This window comes from Crocodylus siamensis, chromosome 8 (assembly GCF_052110815.1).
Source record: "Crocodylus siamensis isolate JL-2025a chromosome 8, ASM5211081v1, whole genome shotgun sequence".
NCBI lineage: Eukaryota > Metazoa > Chordata > Crocodylia > Crocodylidae > Crocodylus > Crocodylus siamensis.
Window position 1 is genome coordinate 38,903,756 of NC_143402.1, and position 20,933 is coordinate 38,924,688.

The 20,933-nt window shown below is 43.7% G+C and overlaps 1 protein-coding gene across 2 annotated transcripts in view; it reads left to right on the plus strand.

Annotated features, from left to right (window-relative positions):
* Nucleotides 1-7,766: 7,766 nt before the first annotated feature.
* DRP2 (dystrophin related protein 2) overlaps nucleotides 7,767-20,933 on the plus strand; it is a 50,515-nt gene continuing 37,348 nt past the window's right edge. The window contains exons 1-2 of one of the 2 annotated variants that reach the window (XM_090061455.1): nucleotides 7,767-8,347; nucleotides 8,888-9,000. The gene's annotated coding sequence lies outside the window, so the exon portion shown is untranslated. Of the gene's footprint in view, nucleotides 8,348-8,887; nucleotides 9,001-14,032; nucleotides 14,344-20,933 lie in introns of those variants that run through there. The other variant, XM_090061454.1, reaches the window with a different exon arrangement.

The window sequence follows — 20,933 nt, forward strand, 5'->3', positions numbered from 1 at the left end:
TACCAAGGGCTGCAGTTCTCCCTTGTCCTTGTCCATATACATTTCATTTCTGATGCTCATTTGCCCCATACACTTGACTGGATTAATTTTGCAAGCCGCTTCTGTTGAGGCCCTGCCCATATGCTAGATTTCACAGATTTTTAGGGTCGGAAGGGACCTATTGGATCATTGAGTCCAACCCTCTGCTCTGGGCAGGAAAGAGTGCTGGGGTCAGATGACCCCTGTCCAATCTCTTCTTAAATACCTCCAAGGAAGGGGACAGCACCACCATATTTTGGCAACCCTCACTAGAGAATTTTTGCCTGATGTCCAATCTAAATTTGTTCTCCTTCAGTTTGTGACCATTGTTTCTAGTTACCCCGATGGGTGCCTTGGTAAGTATTGTATCCCCTATTTCCTGCTGTGTCGTGTGTCCCCGATAAATGTAATCCTTAACAATTTTCTCAAAGGTCTTGCCAAGGACTGAGGTGAAACTAACCAGCCTATAGTTATCTGGTTCCTCCTTCCTCCCCTTCTTAAAAACAGGGACCACATTGGCTCTTTTCTAATCCTCCAGGACCTGTCCTGAGTTTCATGAGTACTCAAACAGTCACTCCAGTAGTTCTGCTATGTCTCCAGCTAATTCCCTGAGTACCGTAGGATAAAGATCATTAGGGCCTGTTGACTTAAATACATCCAACCCCTCCAGATGCCCCTTTACTAAGTCAGCACTAACAGTTGGTGGGTCTCACGCTTACCTAAAGTCCCACTGGGAATGCATGCTTGTATCTGTGTCCAGGAACACAGATGCAAAGAAAGCATTTAGGAGCTCTGCTTTGGCCATCCTATTTGTTACCAGTTGCCCTAGCCTATCTTGAAGGGGCCCTGTGTTACTGTTAGAAATATTATTAAAAATGCATTATCAATAGCTGTTAGCTCCCATCAATAGGGTTGTCCTTTGAATAAGCAAGGCTGCCAGCCCTCCTTGTCTCCTTAATGAGAGAGGGAAGGGGGGGTTGGAAACTGAAGGAAAAACTCCAAGAGCTCTCTCTGTTCTGCAAATTTACTATCTCTTTGTTACACTAAATCACACTTTCTTTCATGGCTCCCACGGCTCTTAGGCTAAGATAAGAATAATTGCCATCTTAGCCTTGAGGTTAAACCCTCCATAACCTCCAGTGCTTTCTGGGCAAGCGCAATAACCTAATACATATTAAGCCTATCCGCCCCGCATACTTAAGTAGCTAATTATAATACACATGGGATGCATGATCTGACGTATTCTCATGCATGTTTGTATGAACCGGAAATGAGTTGTAGGAGTTCCTGTTTCTGTACACGTGCCAGAAAAGAGGGGATAAAAGCCTGCTAATGATTGTACTCAGGGGCAGAGGGTTTTGATCTTTTGTCTTCTCCCTCTGACCCTATTTGCAAATATATAGTCTCACCAACAATGTGTGCCTAAGGATTTGTTATTCAATGAGCCTCCAAAGAAAACAAACCGAGAGAGAGTTTTTTTACTTCATTACCCTGCACTTCTTTTTGCTTCTTATGTATTTAAAAAAATGACTTTTTGTTATCCTTAACTTTTGCTGCCAGTCTAAACTCCATTTCTGCTTTGGCCCTCCTCACTGCTTCCCTGAAAGCTCAAGCCAAGCAGGTATTACTCATCCTTGGTAGCTGCCCGCTGCCTCCTCAGCCTGTAGGCCTCTCTTTTCCCCTCCAGGCTCTCCTGGATTTCCCTGCTCAGCCATGAGAGTTTCTTTGCTCTTTTGCCCCCCTTTATGTGTACTGGGATGGTCCCTTTCTGTGCCTGCAGGATCAGTCCCTTGAGAAATGCCCAGTCTTCCTAGATGTTACCTTGGTGTCCACTTGAGGCCCTAGAGAGCAGAGTAGGTCAAACCACCTCTGTACACAGCAGGTATTTAATTGTTAGTTTTTTTCCTTTTTAATTTTTTTTGTTTTTGTGGTTAAGACTTTTCCATAACAAATTTCAGTTCTTAAGAGTAAACCAGTCATTTGGCTTAAAAATGCTGTCTTTTTGTATCCCCATTGCTGACTAACATTCACAATATTTTTGTGCTTCAGGTAGGGGCATATCTGATAAATCTGCCAGTTTCAGGTTAGCCACTTTCCCATCTGGTGCCTTAGGCTCCAAAAAGTAGAGAGACAAAACACCTGGGTTCGGTTCCTAGACTTGACAGTGGAAATCTCTTCAGGTTCCCCCATGTGTAAAATGGGGGGATAACAATGGCAACCTAGCTTGTAAAACATTTTAGGATCTGTGGATGTAAACTATTCTAAAGAATGTACCAGATTAAGCTGCTTCTTAAAATGTTCTGGTGAGCTCAAGCTTTTCACCCATGGCTGTAAGGCCTGTGTGCCTACAGCAGTGTCCTCTGAGACTAGTGAAACATAAAAATGAAGGGAGCACTGCTGTTCTGTGGGCCATACTTCTAGGTCATCTTTGCCATATCCTACATCTGTAGGATATCATATCTGCTGTTTCCTACATATCCCACATATGCAGGAAACAGCAGAGGTTGCTTCATCCTGCCTTGTAAGAGAGTGGCCGAGTGCTTAAAATAAATTCTGCCTTTGCATGTATCAGTCAATATGCTTCTTTTATGCTTAGCTTCATTATACCTGGCAGTGTGGATGCTGCCTGGCTAGCTGCTATCAAGAGGAAGTGTTCTTCAGAAGTACAGAATGTATTAATTAACAGTAGAAAAGACTAGGAGATGTGCATACTTGACCAAATGGAAAAGATTCACAATTGGTAGTGATAGGCCCGAATTATTACTTTGGTGGCTTAAATAAGTACTATTTTGAGCTATTATCACTGAATAGCTTCAGGCTGTTTCAGATCTTAAAGAGTCCACCACACCAACATTAACTAAAAGTCCTCACTGTGGAGTTATGTAGTAGTCTCCCATCTGACGGCTGCTAGACCCTTAGTTCTATGCACACACTTTTTCAGAATTAGGGCTCATCCTCTTGAGATCCTGAAGTAGTGCTAGCAGGATGGCCCTAGTTTATGAACCATTTATGTACTCTCTTTTCTGTTTGTCCATTAAAAGCTTCTTTTAGAGATAATAATGGGGTAGGACCAATATTGGCACTGACAGTTAAATCACGGTATGCCATATTATATATGAACGAATTGATGCTTTGCCCTTATCTACTAGTCTGCAAATTTTTATGACCCACCCTCCTCTACTACCAAGGAGTCCTAGAACACCTGGATTTTCTACAAGCAAAAGAATAGAGCTATGGCTGGGCCCATGGGCGACTGGTGGTTCCTTGAGTCTGCGGGGTGTGCCCACAGAAGTCAGTAGAGGGGATGGGGCTGGCAAACACCCACAGAAGTTGCCTGCCGCTCCTGCTGCTGGGATGGGGCTGGAGAGTAGCCCCAGAAGCTGCCAGCAGTAGGGGGGACAGGGCTGGCGAGCACCCATGGAAACCACTGACAGCGGTGGCAGCAGGGATGGGGCTGGTGAGCACCCACAAAAGCCAGTGGCAGCAACAATGGGGCTGGCAAGCACCCCCAGAAGCCGTTGGTAGCACAGACAGCCCTGTTGGGGGAGCATGTGCCCCCCATACCTCCCCACCAGTCACCTATGACTGGACCTGTGGGTGCTGCTGAGCAACAACAACAAAATGTGGTCAGGCATATATGTTCCAGAAGTGGAAAACATGGGCAATACCTCTTGACAAGCAAGAGTTAACGTAAAATAAGAAAGCATTGCTCTTGGACTCTGCCTGCAGGTCAGGTCTAGAAAGGGGGAGAGGATGATGCAAAGAATAATGGGGGGAGGAGGGCAGGGAAAAATGAGCTTATGTGGTTTGTGCCATGGACAGGATACATTTCCAGCATTATACACTTCCATAATGCTGCCAACATTAATGGCTGTAACAGCCATGTAATCTTCCTGTTGGATAAGGAAACCTCAACAGTCCTGGGAAGTATGTAGCAAACTGCCTTTATACCTGGTGAAAACTAATCAGTAATCACACTGACAACATTACAGTCAATATCCCTCTGCAGGATGACACTAACACAGGGCTGTTGCCACTTCATCAGTCCTTAATTCTTCCCCAGCAATCATACACAAGTCTAAACATAAATTTAAAGACTACAGGACATACTTGGTTCTCATGTAGTGCACAGGTTGGATGTCCAAAGGTGCAGAACTAATATTATGTGGACAAGTGCCTTATATAGCTTTTTTTGCCAAGGTACATTTTGCACACTGCAAGGTGCTTAGTACCTATGAGGACCATGTCTCTTCTTTAAGCTGATTTCTAGTCTTTTTCTCAGTATTCCTTGGTGGCTCTAATGTTCATGTTTAACTATTTTTCACATCCTGACCTGCTTGCTCTTCTCACACTTTGCTCTATTTCCTGCAAACTTTCCATTGGAGAAAAAGAGACCATTGAGAGATGAAGTGTGCACTGCTCAGTGTCTGTCTTTTTCCCCCCTACTTTTTTTTCTGTCTAGCTGCTATGAAAACACCACAACCCATTCCTTTGGTTCTGTTAGTCATAAACTTAAACCCCTGGCTCATCAGGACATCTGATCATCAGGTAAAAATAAATTCTGTCTCTTTATGCTTCCTGATAGGCAGGGATTCTGGTTTTCTCTGATTAAACAAAATAAAATCCCAAATTTTCTGATTTAACGCCCCCCCCCATCCACGTTTCCATGATTAAAATGAAATGCCACTATCTAAGATAGTTATGTTTTGTTTTAAACATAGACAAAATATGGATTTTGGGGAGGGGGGTTAATCGGAAAATTTTGGATCCCTGCTGATAAGTGGCAGAAGAAATGAATTAATGAATTATCCACCCTGTTACTTTTTTGCCTCTTCCCTCTGTCTCCACTCACCCACCCATCCCTATGCTGCTCTTGGAAAGGTGTATACCTGACTGATACACATACACATTATGGCCAAAGAGTAGTAGCAGCTTTGACTGTTTCGGGGTGCCATTTTGCAAGGAAAACAAGGTTTGGGAGGTGGCTGCTCCTTTTCAGTTTCATAGCATGTGTCAGCCTGTTCCCAGAATATTTGAGTCAACATTAGACCAGCAGCCTGCTCTTGAGGAGTTGTACACAACAACACACTTAAATATAAAAATACAGATTTGGACTGCAAAACACATCTGGAAACCATAGTTGAAATTCAGGTTGTCTTTGGACTTCACCTTTCTTTTGCTGAGCTCTGGTGCACATGTCAAGCACCAAAGTATGCGATTTCACTGAGTGCACTTCGGGGGGGGGGGGGGGGGGGGTGTGGAGGAGTATATTCCAGGCACCCTGGAGATTAAATTGCCAGCTGACTCCCGTGAAGAGACCTTTATGTCCCCACTTTTTCTCTCCCTCAGGAATACATGTTGACCTGCTCTAAAATCTAAGTGTGCAGATACCATTGCTATTTTCTTCCTTACTAGAAAGAATCTGCCTGGGACTTTAATTTGAGGGGTTAATTGTGTCAGAAGCAGAACAGCATAACAATTGTTTAGCTCTTAACTGCATTCTGCTTTTTCTGGTAAGAATAGAAGCTCCCAAACCACCAGGCTTTTCCCTATAGGAAAATCACTATGGAGGTATTAGACAGAATATCCTCAGCTGGTGTTAACTAGCACAATTCTACTGATTGCAACAGTGAATTAGGTTAATTTACACCAGCTAAATATCTGGTATATCCACAGTTCAAAAATAAAAGTAATTAACCCTCCAACATCAGGCAAATTGACCTGAAAATAATGCATCTGAAAATGCAGATCCCTCCTGGTAGAGTTAAACTGCACTGTTTTCTGAAGCTACCTTAGCCTCTCCCAGCACAACCAAATTTTAATTAGCAGACACAGAGAGCTGATTTTTGCTTTTCTTATTAATTGGGGTCTTATTCCACAGCTAGCATAGCTTCTTCAGATTCTGTTAGTATGTTGTGAAAGAGTTAACAATTTCAACCTGTTTTCCGCTGGAAAGAAGAAACTGGTTCCTCCTGTTCCTGCTTTCTATTCTCTTGTTGGCCTACTTCCCTGTGCTTGTATTTTGCATTCCTAATGCCATGAATAAATCAGGACCAAGGATTTAGAAGGTGGTACAGCTGTAGCCACTCAGGAAATTGAACCTCTGAGGCTTGGATTCCAGCTCTAACAACTGCCAATATGTGTGCTCGTGATGTCTTCTAATAGCATCTAACTGGTACCAAAGGAAAATAATTAGTGCTCACTTCAGTACCCTTTATCAATAGAATTTAGGCTCTACCACTGACTCCAACCATCATCTCCTTTCTCAGCTCCCTTTTATCCCTGAATTAAAGCTCAGTTCTAAACCCCAGTCCTGGGCAGTCACCTCCCAGGCTCTGACAAAATGATGTATGGCTAATCTTTGTGCACACAGTGAGGGAAGAAGAGAGACTGTTAATTATACAGTCAGACCTACCTGGTCAAGAGTTTCATTTCCACCAGGAAACCTTTCACTCAGCAAAGCCATGGTCTGTCACTAATAAAAAATACTTGAGAAGGCTGGTTAATATGGTGCAGCAGCTTCTGAGAGGGAGGTATGGCAGGGGTTTTTTTTTTCCTCCACACATGGAAAACACCTGTTACAGCTTCCAGGTAATGCCCAGATTTGCAACCAGTCACACTTGTTGAAGTATGTAATTTCTGTGCACTTCACTGAAGTTACTCAGTGTTCCAAAGTTAAGCACAGGAATAACTATAGGGTTGGGGTCAAAACAGAACTGGGACTCAAGACAGAATTCAGACTTCCTGTGACTAAACTTAATTTCTCTGTGCCTGGTTTTTATTTCTAAATTTGGGGTAGTGGTTTCCAGCTGTTAGAAATATTATTAAAAATGCATTATCAATAAGTCTTGTTAAAACAGTGCAGCTGTCAGCCCTCCCTGGTGAGAGAACTGGGAGAGCTACTGAGAGCTCTTTGTATTAAGGTATCACTCCCTCTTTGTTTTGCAAAGTTACTATCTCTTTGTTACAGTAAAGCATATACTCCTCAGCTTTTCTCATGCAGAAAAGAGTAAATTGCAGTTCTAGCCTTGAAGCAAGGAAAATTCAGACTTTTGTAACCTCAGGTACTGTCTGCCCATGCGTAATGAATTAATACATATAAGCCTATCCGCCCCGCATACTTAAGTAGTTAATTATAATACACATGCGACGTATGATTCGACGTATTCACATACATGTTTGTATGAATCGGAAATGAGTTGTAAAAGTTCCTCCTTCTGCACACGTGGTCAGGAGAGAGGGGATAAAGCCAGCTGGGCAGTTTCCCTCAGGGGCAGCAGAGTGTTTGATCTTTTGTCTCTCTCTCTGACCCTATTTGCAAATATATACCTTTTGTGTTGCTAATAGAGTGTGTCTGTGGCTGAAGGGTTTTTTTTCGCCTCCCGAGAAACGAACCGCGATTTTTACATCACAGCCTTGTTGGTGATGGTGCTTTTCTATCTTGTCAGTGAATTGAGTCTTAGTGGCTAACAATAGAGTTTGCAGTGATGCAGAAGTGACTCAGAAGACTAAGTCCCATTTCCAGAAGTGTCTTGGTTCACTTAAGTGCCTAAGTACAAATGGCAGTCAATGGATTTAAATTCCAAAGGTATGTAGGTTCTTTTGAAAACATGACTCTCCCATTAGGCACTGTGTATGTGCAGAGTTAGAATTTTCTTTGTACTTCTTTTTAGCACATGAACTATTTTTGCTCAGTTTCAACAGTGAGGTTTCTAGCAAGCCTTGGATGTGATCTCTCCAAAGAAAAGTGTGATGTCTGGAAATGTGCTGGTGGCCCTCTTTTGACTTTCTGGGTTTGCAACATTCCCATCATGGTTCACTGTATACAGATCACTGAGCAGTTTCCTTTTTCCTAGGGCACCTCTGCTCTGTGTCTAAGTGAATTTTCAGCAGCTCCTGTGTGAGCACTCTCCTCCTCTTCCTTGTACAAAGCCCAGTGAATAGGGAGGGGGATGGAGAGATGCAGCATAAACATGCTTGACAGCCTTTGAAGAACAAAAAGCTAGTGAAAGCCAGCTGTCAACCTCTCTCTCTCATTTCCCCTTGCTTTTATTTCCCTTTCTATCATTGTCTTTCTCTCCCCCTCCCCTGCTCCAGTTTCTCTGTCCTTTTTATTCCTCTCCCCCCTTTTTCCTATTACATGCTTTTCTACCCCCACCCCATGCTCTTTGATGCACTTCGCTCAGAAACATTTTCCCCTCTGTAGTCTTTTTTCATTTCTCCTTATTCAGTTAGGGCCATTTCAGTTGTTACACAGGGGCAAGCACAAAGGGAGGCAGCTCTGTTCCTGAGCATGTGTCATCTGTCTGCTTGTATTTGTTCTGCGCAGGTAAAGTACCATTAGGAAAGGCTCTGGTGCTTTTCTAAATGCATTAATGTAAAGTGTTGACAGGATAGAATCTGCTGCTTATCAGTGCTGGGGAGGGAGAGTAATTTATTTGACAGCACTTACTTAGATAAACTAAGTTCATTATGGTGTGGTGTCTGAGCAAGGAGTCAGAATCTTTTTGGTCCAAAGTCTGTCAGGACCGCCAGTTTTAGTTTCCTTCCTTGCCCTGTAATAAGGTACTCTGGGCTCTTATTTACAAGCATGCCTGCCTATCTAATGCACTCAGAAAGTGATGCAGGTTGAACTTCTTAGGTAAGAGAAGTGAATCCTTCTTAGCTGCCTTTCTGTGCATGTGCTGGGCCTAATTACTGATGTTTTTAGAAAGTACTCAGAGAGGGCACTCCCTATATCTGAATTATATTGTTGCACTTTCACTCTGAGCAGCTAGCCAGAATCAGTGTCTTTTTGGCTGGAATTAGGTTCTTTGATTTCCCCTGCACTCAAATCAGCAGGACTTTACATATTCTTGTAAATTAATAGATTTGCATCCAACTGCAAGACTGGTGAGTCTAGAAGGGAGATCCCCTGCATTCTTCAATGGAAGGAGGCCTGTGAAAATTCCAGAGGATGATACCAATGTGTTCCATGAAAGAGTGAGTGCGTATGTGATTCTCTTTGTCCTAGGAGAAGGTAAGTATAGACAGAACTGTTTTGGAGGAAATAAATTAACAACTAGAAGAAATGAGAAGAGAAAACAAATTGAGTTAAGTAGACTTTCAATATATATTCTATCAGGAGCTGAAAATTTCGGTTGGAAACAGGAGTGGTGGAGTGTTGGTGCTTTCATTGATTAGTAGGATATTAGCCTTGATATTGTGGATGGTCAGGTACATCTCAGACATGAGTTTTGAGATTGTCCTGTATTCAGTTCAGTTATGTTGACATGAAGATCAGAATGGACTGTGGTTTGATGGTCATTGGCATATTTCTTTAATTTGTACTATTCTTTACCTGCATGTTGGTTTCATTGTGGTGGAACACAGATCTGAAGTATGTTAATCTTTTATGGAGTTGTGTTATATACTTAACTGTTATACAGCCATCACATTTGTCAATGGACTTGCATCTTAATATTGTTATCCAGGCTTTTTGTTACTATACAGAGAAAGGAAAGGCCAAGACCCTTGTAAATCTACAACAATTTGGAACAGACAATAAACTGTCTTTTGGAAGCTGGATTCTTTTGTGGGTTTTCCTGTATTAAGCTGTCTCTAGAACACACCTCATACAGAATTCAGCAATTCACATCCTTGCAAGACAGTCAGTTGTCTCAACACATCATTCATCTTTTGCAAATATTATGGTAGCTTTCCATAAACTTTTGCATCAAATTTAAAGTTTTACTGCTTAAATAAAAGGGTGTATCTATGACATTTTCTGAGCTTGTCTCCTTTGTTGCTGTCTGAGTTGTGAAGTGCTAGGCTGCATGTCGCAGTTATGACCTATCACTGGGTACCACGGGGCATTTTAATTATACTCCTGGCTGTGGAGCCTACTTTTCATCTGAGATCCTTGGTTTGTTGCAACATATCAACCTAAATTGTTGCAATAGAAGTTTATGGCTGCTTTTACCTGTCCCTGGATTATCAATAATATAGGCCAGTTGTATTGCATTGCTGTGCTTTGGCAACCCTTTGGTGATGAAAGCTGTATAAAGGATTTTCTCTGTATGGTTGTATATCTGGTGTGCACCCATAACTAGGAGTGGGCAGATTGGTGTGTACTCATCACGCTTATCCATGTTGTCATGTCTCCATTTTCATTTTCTTTGTTTCAGTATGGAGTACAAGACTGCTTCCCGATATGGAAAGTCTCTTGTTGTGGAATGGTGTAGTTTGCACCGTGCTGTGGCTGGTTGACCTTTCTACACCCTGCATTTTTTCCAAACCTCCCCTCCCCCCCCAACAATACACTGTTGCTTTATACATTTTATACAAATGAAACTAAAGGGTTGGTAAGATGGAAAATAAGACTCTGTAGAGCAGTGGCCAGCAACCTGTAAAGACTGCAGGCCAGACTGACAAGGTAAAAAAGGTAGTGGGGGCTAGGAGCCCACCACCACAACTGCTTTTCTGTACAGCAACCAGCGAAAAGGCCCTGCAGCTCCCACCATAGCAACAGATAACAACTACTACCAAAGTCCCCTGCCCTTAAATGCCACCAAAGCCCCATGTTTATAGGCTGGATAAAATGGCTCTGTGGGCTGGGTCCAGCACACAGACTGTAGGTTACTGACCCCTGGTGTAGAAGTTGACAGTGTTGGTCTGAAGACTGTATGATTTTCCAAACTACCCAATATTGTTTCATAAATTCCATAACAACAATAGAAATGTTTACAGGAAGCTATTGGAAGGGTAGCTAAAGGAGGGAGGCCTGTATGCACCTACTTTACTGATTATTTTATTCGTTCTGGGGGGGAACTGTGCTATAAGCCCCTATGGTCAAAGTGTTACTTGTTGCTTCATGTATAAATTTCTCCCTGTGTGCAGGTGGCACAGATCACATGCTGTTTATTTTGAAACAATTCTCCCTTTTTCTAGCTAGTTACATTCATAGCTTCCCCTCCCTGCCTGCTGAATTGGTGCAACAAGGACATGCAAAGAGTGGATCATGGCTGTGCTCTGAGTCCCAGCCCTGCTCTGTCACCACCCTGCGGTCCTAGTCACAGCGCCAGCCCTATCCACCTGTCCTCTTTCTTACATGCCACTCCTTGCCTGTGGCCACATCCCTCTGGCCAGCCAAGCGCACCCTGCTTGTGTGGCTCCCAGGCCGGACTCTGGTGACCTTGCCTACTCCATCTGGCACTCCTGGCGGGGGGTGCAGGGCAGATGGGCTAGGGTGCCTGGGCAGCAGCGCCAGGTCCGGCAGTGGCAGTGGAGACAGAAGGAACTGCTGGTATGGGGGCTGCCAGGAAGCATATTCAGCTGCTGTGCTGCCCCAGCCCCACTGCACACTTGGGGGCAGCAGGGCCAGCTGCACGCGTCATGGCTGTACCTAGGTCGGACAGAGCCAAGGGACTCACTGTGGGCTGGATAAAATCCTTTGGAAGGCTGGATCTGGTCAGCCAGCCATATTTTGCCTACCTCTGTTCTAGGCAGCTATCAGGATAAACCACAAGTAGTATTATAGTAGGTAACTGAATATGCTAATAAGCTTAAGGTAGAATTTGAAATTAACCCATAGGAAGTGCCACCCCAAAATAACTAGGTTCTAAAATGCTTAGTCATAAAAAAGGGGATGCTCCCCACTATAAATATGCACAAAGTGATGTGGGTATTACTTGGAGGATTAGGCCAAAAGAGATCTCATGAGGTTCAACAAGGACAAGTGCAAAGTCCTGCACTTAGGATGGGACAATCTCATACACCAGTACAGGCTAGGGGCTGACTTAGTGGGCAGCAGCTCTGGAGAAAAGGACCTGGGGGTTACAGTGGACAAGCTGAATATGAGCCAGCAGTGTGCCCTAGTTGCCAGAGTTAACGATATGCTGGGCTGCATTGGTAGGTGTGTTGCCAGTAGGTCAAGAGGAGTGGTTATTCCCCTCTATTTAGCACTGGTGAGGCCACATCTGGAGTACTGTGTTCAGTTTTGGGCCCCTCACTACAGAAAAGGTATGGACAAATTGGAGAGGGTCCAGCAAAGGGCAGCAAAAGTGGTGAGGGACATGACTTCTGAGGAGATTCTGAGGGAACTGGGCTTATTTAGCCTAGACAAGACAAGACGGAGAGGGGATTTAATAGTAGTCTTCAACCACCTGAAGGGGGATTTGAAAGAGGATGGAGCTAGGCTGTTCTCAGTGGTGGCAGATGATAGAACAAGGAGCAACAGTCTCTAGTTGCAGAAGGGAAGTTTAGGTTAGATATTAGCAAGAATTTTCTCACCAGGAGGGTAGTAAAGCACAGGAACAGGTTACCCAGAGAGGCTGTGGAATCTCCATCCTTGGAAATTTTTAAGACCCAGCTAGCCTTGGCTGGGGATGATCTAATTGGGGATGGTCCTGCTTTAAGCAGGGGTGGGGGAGAACTAGATGATCCCCCCCCCGCAAGGTCCCTTCCAACCATAATTTTCTATGCTTCTATAATTCTGTAACACCCTATAAATTATGCTTTCCATCACAGGGCTATCTGGGAAGAAAATAACTTCAGAATCTTCACTCTTACCTCCCTTGGTTTGGGTCCCTTTCTCAGAAGGGTGCGAGTAATGTGAGCACTGGTCATTTTGTATTGCTGTCCTCTCCTTTAATCACACTTGTATTGATTCACTTAGGTTTGGAAGTAAAACCATCTTGTGTGCACATATTGGGGGGTCTCAATCCAAAAATAATGCTTACTGCAGCTGCCAAAAAGTAATTCCATCAGGTAACCATATACTAAATAACTCTGACATTAACAGTCCAGATTACAGATTATGGGCTACCACAAGAAGCCCAGATTTGGTGTAATTTGTCAGCAGCATCTTCCATTTCTACAGGTGAGGGATGTCTCAGTTGGGAATAGACAGTATTTCACTGTGGAATCATGAATAGCCAAAGTTCTGCTCATTCTGACAGGTCTGGCCATTTATTAGGGAACCAGGCCTTCATTTTCAGTTGCAGTGAAGTTTTCCCAGTCGTGATGAATATCATAAGAAGGGTGGCCTTTGTAAGCAGAAGGAGCTGTGAAGGCAATACTATTTCTATAGACCCATGACTTAATACTTAGAAAACTTAACATGATAGGCCTGAATAGGCTCTTGGAAGGCAGAGGAGAGCCTTAGGGGGCACTGGGTTGCTATTTTCAGAGCATTAATTATTTTAGGGAGAGACGGAGAGAGTCTTGTGGATCAACTAGAGCCCACTCTGCAGTCTAGCTGTGACCTCAGCTTGGCACAGGTTGCAAATGTATAGTGCTTTGTTTTCCCTAATCCTAATTAGAGAATAGTATTTTTGGCACCAGGATATTTTATCAGACCCTCAAGTGGAAGGTATTAGAGAAGTGCAAAATGTAACTGCAACTTTGACATACGGACTAAAATCCAAACCCCTCTGTCTTCCTTTGGGTTCACAGCCAATTCAGCAGCTTGAGCCCTGTCTCCAGTGGGCTGAATTTAAACATCACTGAACTTGGCAAAGTTCAGATCAGGATTTTATACCCACATTTGGGGAGAGTTGGCTCCCAATTCTGGCTCTAGCTATTTTTCTTTTCCAAAAACAAAAATGTGTTTTAAAATAAGTGATTTTTTTTGTTTGGCCTTTAACCACAGCTACATATTTATTTAAGTCTTTACTTCCTGTATTACAAGTAAAATAAACATCCCAAATATCCCAATCCTCCTACTGCTTAAATGAAAAATCATGTAGCAATTTCCAGGGTTAAAAATATGGACATTTGCACCTGAACATGAGAAACCCCCCCACCCCCACACACACATCCTGACTGCCTCAGAAATGTTGTCAAAAGACATTACCAGGCAGTCAAGAGATTGTGGGAATCCAGCAGCCTGTATCAGGTCTCCAGAGGTCAGGCTTTCGTGCCTTTGTGTGTATTTGTATTTCTGTCTCCCCCTCTGTCTCCATGTGTATTTTGTCTCCTCCTCCTCCTGTGTACGTCTCTTCCTCTGCATCTCCCGTTTTATTCTTTCTTCCCTCCCTGGGATTAATTTCCAAAAGGTCCAGGCACTTTGCAGATCTGTCCTTGTTCCTCTTGCATTTGCCAAATCAAGGGTATATCTGCCTAAGGCTGGAGAGATGCTGTTACTCCTGGTGATATGATTGCATAGCAACACAGCAGCACGGGGTGCTGGAGGAGGAGAGACAGTGAGAGCGTGCACACAGCAGCTCTGAGCCTCAGCATGCATCCCTGTCACAGGGACTTCTTTGCTGATTCACAGAGGCAGCCCCAATCCTTACCTCTGAAGCCCAGCTGCTGCTTGCATTTCAGACCTGGAGGAATCAGAAGGTAGGCCACATATAAACTGCTTCCCAACCAGATCCTGGCTCTGCAGGGAAAGGGAAAAATAGCAAGGCAGGGCTAGCCTCTGATATGTGCTGTGGGAGTATGTGTCTATGTGTCTGTTCACGGTAACACCGTTCATATAGTCCATATATGTGCATGTGGGGAAACTTGCATGGAAAAGAAGAGGGGAGGGGAAAGGATGTGGGGAGAGAAGGGGAATGAGCCAAGACTTTGATTCTACAGAGAATGGTAGGTGGATACCTATTCATGAGACAAGCAGTGGTACCAAACATCACAGTTGAACCAAAGACAGTGATTTTTTTTTAAAATTAGAGGTGTATTTACCCAGATAGACATGCTCTAGTGAGATGAAGGGCTGCTTGGAGCAAGGTATGGTGGCCTTCTCACCTTCTCCTTACAATATTGGCCTGGAGGGCAAAGCAGAGTCTAAAGTATGTCTCAAGTGATAAGCTGAGATCAGGCTAAAATCAAGATACCATAGCCCCAGCTCTGGCCTTTCATTCACTTCCTTGTTCAGTCTACAATGTTTCCATTTTCCCATTCTCTCCCCTCCCCCAACCCGTTTACTTGATTTCTCCTCCATTGAGACCCATAATACAATTAGTACCCTTCTGCTCATGGAGGACTAGCCAAGATTATTTCCAGAACCCATCACCTCTGCTTCAGAAGCATGTGGAGAAAGACCTAGGATACTTTTTTCCAAAGCTGAGAGACCTTTGGCTTGACCTCCTTCACTGACATGGCAGCCTAGGCAAATAAAGAGCAAGACTGGGGGCTGTCTGGCACTTGTAAATATCACTTGTCTCTCAAATGAGTCCCTATTTCTAATATCTCCCAAAGCAGCTTTCTCTTGTTCCCATGGCCAGGCAATCATGTAGCTCTAGCAGTGGGTTTACTAATGCAGGGTATTGCTCTGGCTTCTTTGTCAAGAAGCATGCTCAGTGGTGCCAGAAAGGGGTAGACATGTTGATTTGCCCTCAGGTTTTTCCGTGTTGTGTTTGCTGTCTAGGAAAGCAATGCTCAGCGCCTTGCTTGTGTTTCTTAAATCACATCAGGTCTTTAGACTTCCATGTTCCCCAAGACAAGACAGAGGCCTTCACTTTGTGCTTTGCTTTGCTTGTTCTGTCTCCTGAGCTGCCAGAGTTTGTTCTCTGGGGAGTCTTTAGAATAAAATTTCTGGATTGCCTGGAAAGCGAAGGTTTACCTTTCCCTATATGCAGAGGATGGGGCTTGGGATGCTTGCGAGTTTCCAGTACTCGTATGCAGTGCCATGAGGATTTTCATTCCCTGGCAGACTTGTTGCATGTGTATGTCTGTTATGTCCTGGGGTTCCCATTTTGCATGGGTGCATGTTGACTCTAACAGTTCCCAGTAGTGCATATTCCCATTTCCGGTGGTTTGTGCCAGCACCCTCAGGACCCTGGAGATAGCAAGCATGTGATTGGTCCAATAGGAAAGAGCCAAGTGCCCTAGAGCGCACATAATATTGAAATGTTCCTTTTCTAGTGACGTGTACATTGATGCTTCAAGGCATTGCTCACCGTAATATAACGCTGTGTCCAGGTTTTCTCTGTTAATCAAAAGTGAGAGTAGGGCCTCCTTTTTTCCAGGTTGCTGTCTGGAGCATATAAACCAGCTATACTGAATGCTGCATAAAATAGATTTGACTGACCGTAAATGCTGATCAATTCAAACACCTCTTTAAAAATAGAGTAACATGATCAAGGGGTTAAATAACTAAGTTAAAATAGAATGGAAGGCTTAAGTTTAAAAAAAATGCCCAGCAGATTTGAGACTGATATTTTGAAGGATGCATGCAGAGCCTCTTTCAGGCTGGGTGCCAGTGATAAAAGCACAAAAGCAGACTTGTAAATCATGTGTAATGAGACATGCAGAGCAGAAGGAATCCACTTTTCAAACAGCTTTATTTCCATACGTATATAAACACCAAGATGAGTGCTGATGAGTTGAATGAAAACTCATCAGTCCCCTTACCTTTACCATGTCCTTTAATACAAGAACAAGGTAACATTTATACTTCCTAGGGAAAGAAAAGACAATATTACTTTGTGCAGCAGATAGTCTGCCTACAAAATTAATTGCTTTCCAAGGTCAGGAAACTGAATGCTGTTACTAGATATTTAAAAGGGCTGAGTGGTTTGGGGCCAGTCTACTCAGTGCCCAAAACCATATGTTAAACTTACATTGAGAATGAAGTATTAAGTGTGCAGGAAGCCAGAACGTAGAAAAATCTTCATTTGACTATGTTGCGTGGTTAGTGTGTTCCAGTGGTTTTCGAACCATGTTCCCTGGGACCCTGGGTTCCACAAAAAGATAGGAGGTAATGGTAGATTGGATCAGAAGGCAGTGTGCCACCATGGAAGGGCAAGGCTCCCGGCTCCGGGTTGGCTTGTGCAGCCTGCAGAGCCAGACGTCGGAGTTACGTGGTAGAAGAGGTGATACGAAAGAGTTCCACGACTTTAGGAAGTTTGGAAACCACAAGTGATTAGAAAACACCAGTAGAGCATGGAACACAGAAGATGGATTTTCCATAGTGCAGGAAGACACATGTCCTCCCTTAAAGAACAGGGACCTAAGAGCTTACATTATCAAAAATAGGACAAAGAGAAGACTGGGGATAGCAGTTAATCTATACAGCAAGAGGAAAGAGGTTCTTGAGGTAAGAAGTGCATTCTAGAGATCTTGCTTCAGTTCCTGACTCTGCTTCAAACTTCTAGCTTAACCTTGGACAAGTCACTTTTGTATGTGCCTCTGTCCTCATCTGTATAATGGGGATAATACATTCTCCTTCCACCCTTATGCCTGTTGGCTGCATTGGTTGTGAGGTCTTTGGGCTAGACCTATCTTCATGTTTAGATTAGGAACTATTTTTATTGCAGTAATATCTAGATGGCCCAGCTGTGATCATGGTCCCTTGCAGGGCCTTCTAGGTGCTTCTGCAATAAAAATAATTCCTAATCTAAAAGATAGGGTAAGAAGAGATAAGTGGGGTTTAAGGAGAAAGTAGCATGGAAGACTTCTAAGCTTAGAAGGGGTTGTGAAATAATGTCCCCCTCCCCCCACACAATATACTAGGGGTTACTTTTTAATCAGGCAAAGAGGAATAGTAAATAGCATTTGGCCCAGGTTCCTGCAAGCCTGCCTGCTTAGGCTACTGTGGAAGTGTTCAGTTAGGCAGTGCCTGTCTTTTGCTTGTTCAGTTTCTTTGCCTGAGCCTTCTTTAGCTTAGGCTGTGCTCTTTCTTGCTGTCATGTATGGGAAGTGCAGAGATCTCCATGAGATGCTTCCCTTCCGTGCCAGTTATTCAGTCCTATCTCTTTCCCTCGTCTCCAACATGGGGTATAAGATGTCCCTGCAAGATGCTGAGTAGGTCTTCAGGGAGACACAGAGTGCTATCAGTTCTATTAATATCAGGCCCTACCGCTCCTTAGACACTGGATCAGGCTAAAAGTTTTTCTTAAGTAAATCTAAACATTTTCTATGGCCCAGCAGAGATCCTGGTTCTATCAGAGCTTTTGTTTTACTTTGAAAGAGCAGGTGTGACCTATGCATATTTAGTGTTTCAGTACTTCAGATGCTAATATGCTTATCTGAGTTGGGAAATAGGTGTTTTCTTCTTCCTTAAGAGCCAAGCCCTACTGAAGTGAGAGAGAGGAGCTACAAGTTCCAGTCAGCTGATGTTCCATTTTTAGGACTGAAACCAGTTACATTCCAGGTGTGACAATTGGCAGCACTTATGGAGGAAAGTGGAAAGACCTCATGTGGGGGGTTGCTTGTGGTCTTTTTCTTCCTTCTGAGTTGAGCAAAAAGGGAGAGGGTTGTATACAGTGAATGACCAATATGCAAGAAGATAGAAGATGAAAGACATTCATTTCATTTTCATTTTCTGTTTAGTTGGCCCTCTTCCTAGACAGCGGTGCCTTCTTGTTCTTCTGCCATCAGTTCCTAGCCCCAGTGAAGTCATGAGAAGGAGCCCCTGGGTCTGGATTTCTGGCATAAATTACTTATTGCATGTGCAGCAGGCAACTTCTTCTGGAACAAGATGTGCTGTTGCAGTCTCAAGGGAAGCCAAGGATCTTTGATGGCTTGGGAATGCTTCCTTTGGCAGCATGCAACTAAACTGAAACAAAAGCTCCTACTGCTTGTGCATAAACATGGCACTTGAACTTTCATGTGCCCTAAACCCTCCCACCTTTCCCCTCTGGGGACTCCAGGCATGCTGAGCAAAGGCGTTAGTTCTTCTGCTGTGCAGTAAGTTAGAAAGCAGAAGTCATTAATGTTTTTGGCAGCAGACAATATGTTTGTATTTCCATACCTAAAAGTAATGGCCAAACTGCCTTGACTCAAACTTTTGCCATAATGTAGGGCAAGACCCCAAATTGAAAGTCTGAGTCCAGAAGGAAGATTTTTGAGGATGCTTGTGACTGAAAACAGGTTTTGGGCTAGAAATACATTGGCTTGTAAAGTACACTTCACAGTTGCTGTCCACATCTAAACTTCTGTAAAAGCTGCAGGTGCTTAATCTGGGGGTTTGGTTAGGGCACTCTAGATCTGCTGCAGAGTTCATCTCAAGATGGCTTCCTTACTGATTTGGGGGGAGTCTGAACCTGGCTTTGGCTCAGGACCTTATTTAAAGGCGATCACATCTCATGCTTCTGGGTGCCAACTAGTGGCTACAGGCATCAGCAAAGAAATACCACTTGCTTTTTATTCAGCACATATTTTGGCAGGGATCAGTCATCTTCCTCATGGATGTGAGAGATGTATTGCTGCTGGAAATGAGTGGGCGATGATGCAAAGGGCTTACCCCATTCAGCACATTTTGTTTGCCTAAATGCTGCCACTTGATCAAATCAACAGATTCTGCTGCAATGGAGTTGTAAGTAGAAGCAATAAATAGATTCCTGAGTGAAGCACTAAGCCATATTCTAGAGGCTGATCCAGAACTGGTTTAGCAAGGCCTATTATGCCTCTTTTGTCAGACCAACTGAAAAGCAGTGTAATGGGCTAGTCCCTTCATTGCTGATTTGTCACTGGTGCAGCTTGTACAAGAAGAAAAAAATCTGTTAAGAGCATCCAGTTTATTTAGGAACTCCATTAACACAGCACCATCCAGGTATCCTGGTAATACTAAGATTCTTGCCTTCCTTATTTCTAAGCAGGTCTATTTTTTTGCCTCAGCTTTAACTGATGATAAATGTGGCTCAATTGTAAATGTGTTTTGAAGTCATATAGCAGCTTCCTGAAATGGGTATCACTGCTGTCTGCATGTAATTTTAAACTTACTGTGACCTGAAGAAATAAGCCCAGCAACTTCTGCTGGGGCACTGGCCGCTAGGGAAAGGGCCAGTTAGTGTCATGTGAGAGGCCTGTGTCACTGCTGGGGGCATGTATCTCTGAGGAAAGGCTTTGCCCTGCACTTACGTGTCTCTAAATTCAGAAACTCCTATTCTCAAAGGCCTCAGACCTTGCCCTTCCTGTATAACGTTGCAGCCAAGGGAAAAACTGTCCTCACACAATTTTTGTGTCTCAGGCCACAAACTCCCTGAGTCCCTCTGTGCAGATCAGAGGGACTGTTTGGATAGTACCTTGTTCCAGGAGGGACAGAAATTACACACAAACTAGGATAAATGATCAGAAACTAGTTCAAATCTCTAAAACAGAAGTTCATGGTACATAAACTGCCTTCAAAATAGCCAAAACAGGTTTAAGATAAACCTGGATGGATGTAGTATCAGACTTAACTGATTTAGGTGAAATCAGTTTATTACACTTGTTTCAGATCCCCTCCAGATTCAAGTCAACTCACAGTACCCCAGCATCCCAAGATGTTTTGCATCTCCCCTGCAAGCCCTCCTCCCCCCCTTGTGGGGTGGGTGGGCTAGCCATGGCCCAAGCTGTCTGCTTCATCTGAGCAGGGAGCCATGTTCTAGCGCCTCCTGGCTTCTGGCTTGGGTCACTGCAGGCATGTGGCTGCATTTCCAGAATCAAAAATGAATGTCTGTTCACTTGCTTATTGGTTCAAGCTATGCAGCTTAGACAAACCTGCAAAGATTGAATTGATTCAGCCTCGGGCTTTTTCAGTGTCTGTAGTTAGCTGAGGTGGAAGCTGTATGTGTGTCCACATGCTCACAGTATATGTATCTCCTCCTGTTGCCTCTAACTTTTTTGCTAGTAACATGACCATCAGACAGCTCCTGGACCCTTCTGGTAGGGTGAGAGCCCGCTGAGTGATTAGTGAATGTAGCTCTGGGTGGTATTAGTAGGCTGTTTTTATAGAGCCCTAGGAATGATTGAGGAAGGGGATTTTATAGCAAAGCTGTACGCTTCTTATCACGCCCCAGTGCATGAGCAGCTACACAAATGCAGTGGGGCTACCCATGCCTCATTCTATCATGTGCCTTTAGAGTGAGGGCAGGACCCTGGAACTGTCACCATGAAAATGCTTCTATGATTCTCTGTGTACAGAAGGCCAATGTAAAGATCACTTATCTCACCTCACAGAAAGTGTTTATTCTCATTCTTCTCCACTTGGGTGTGGATCTGTAAAG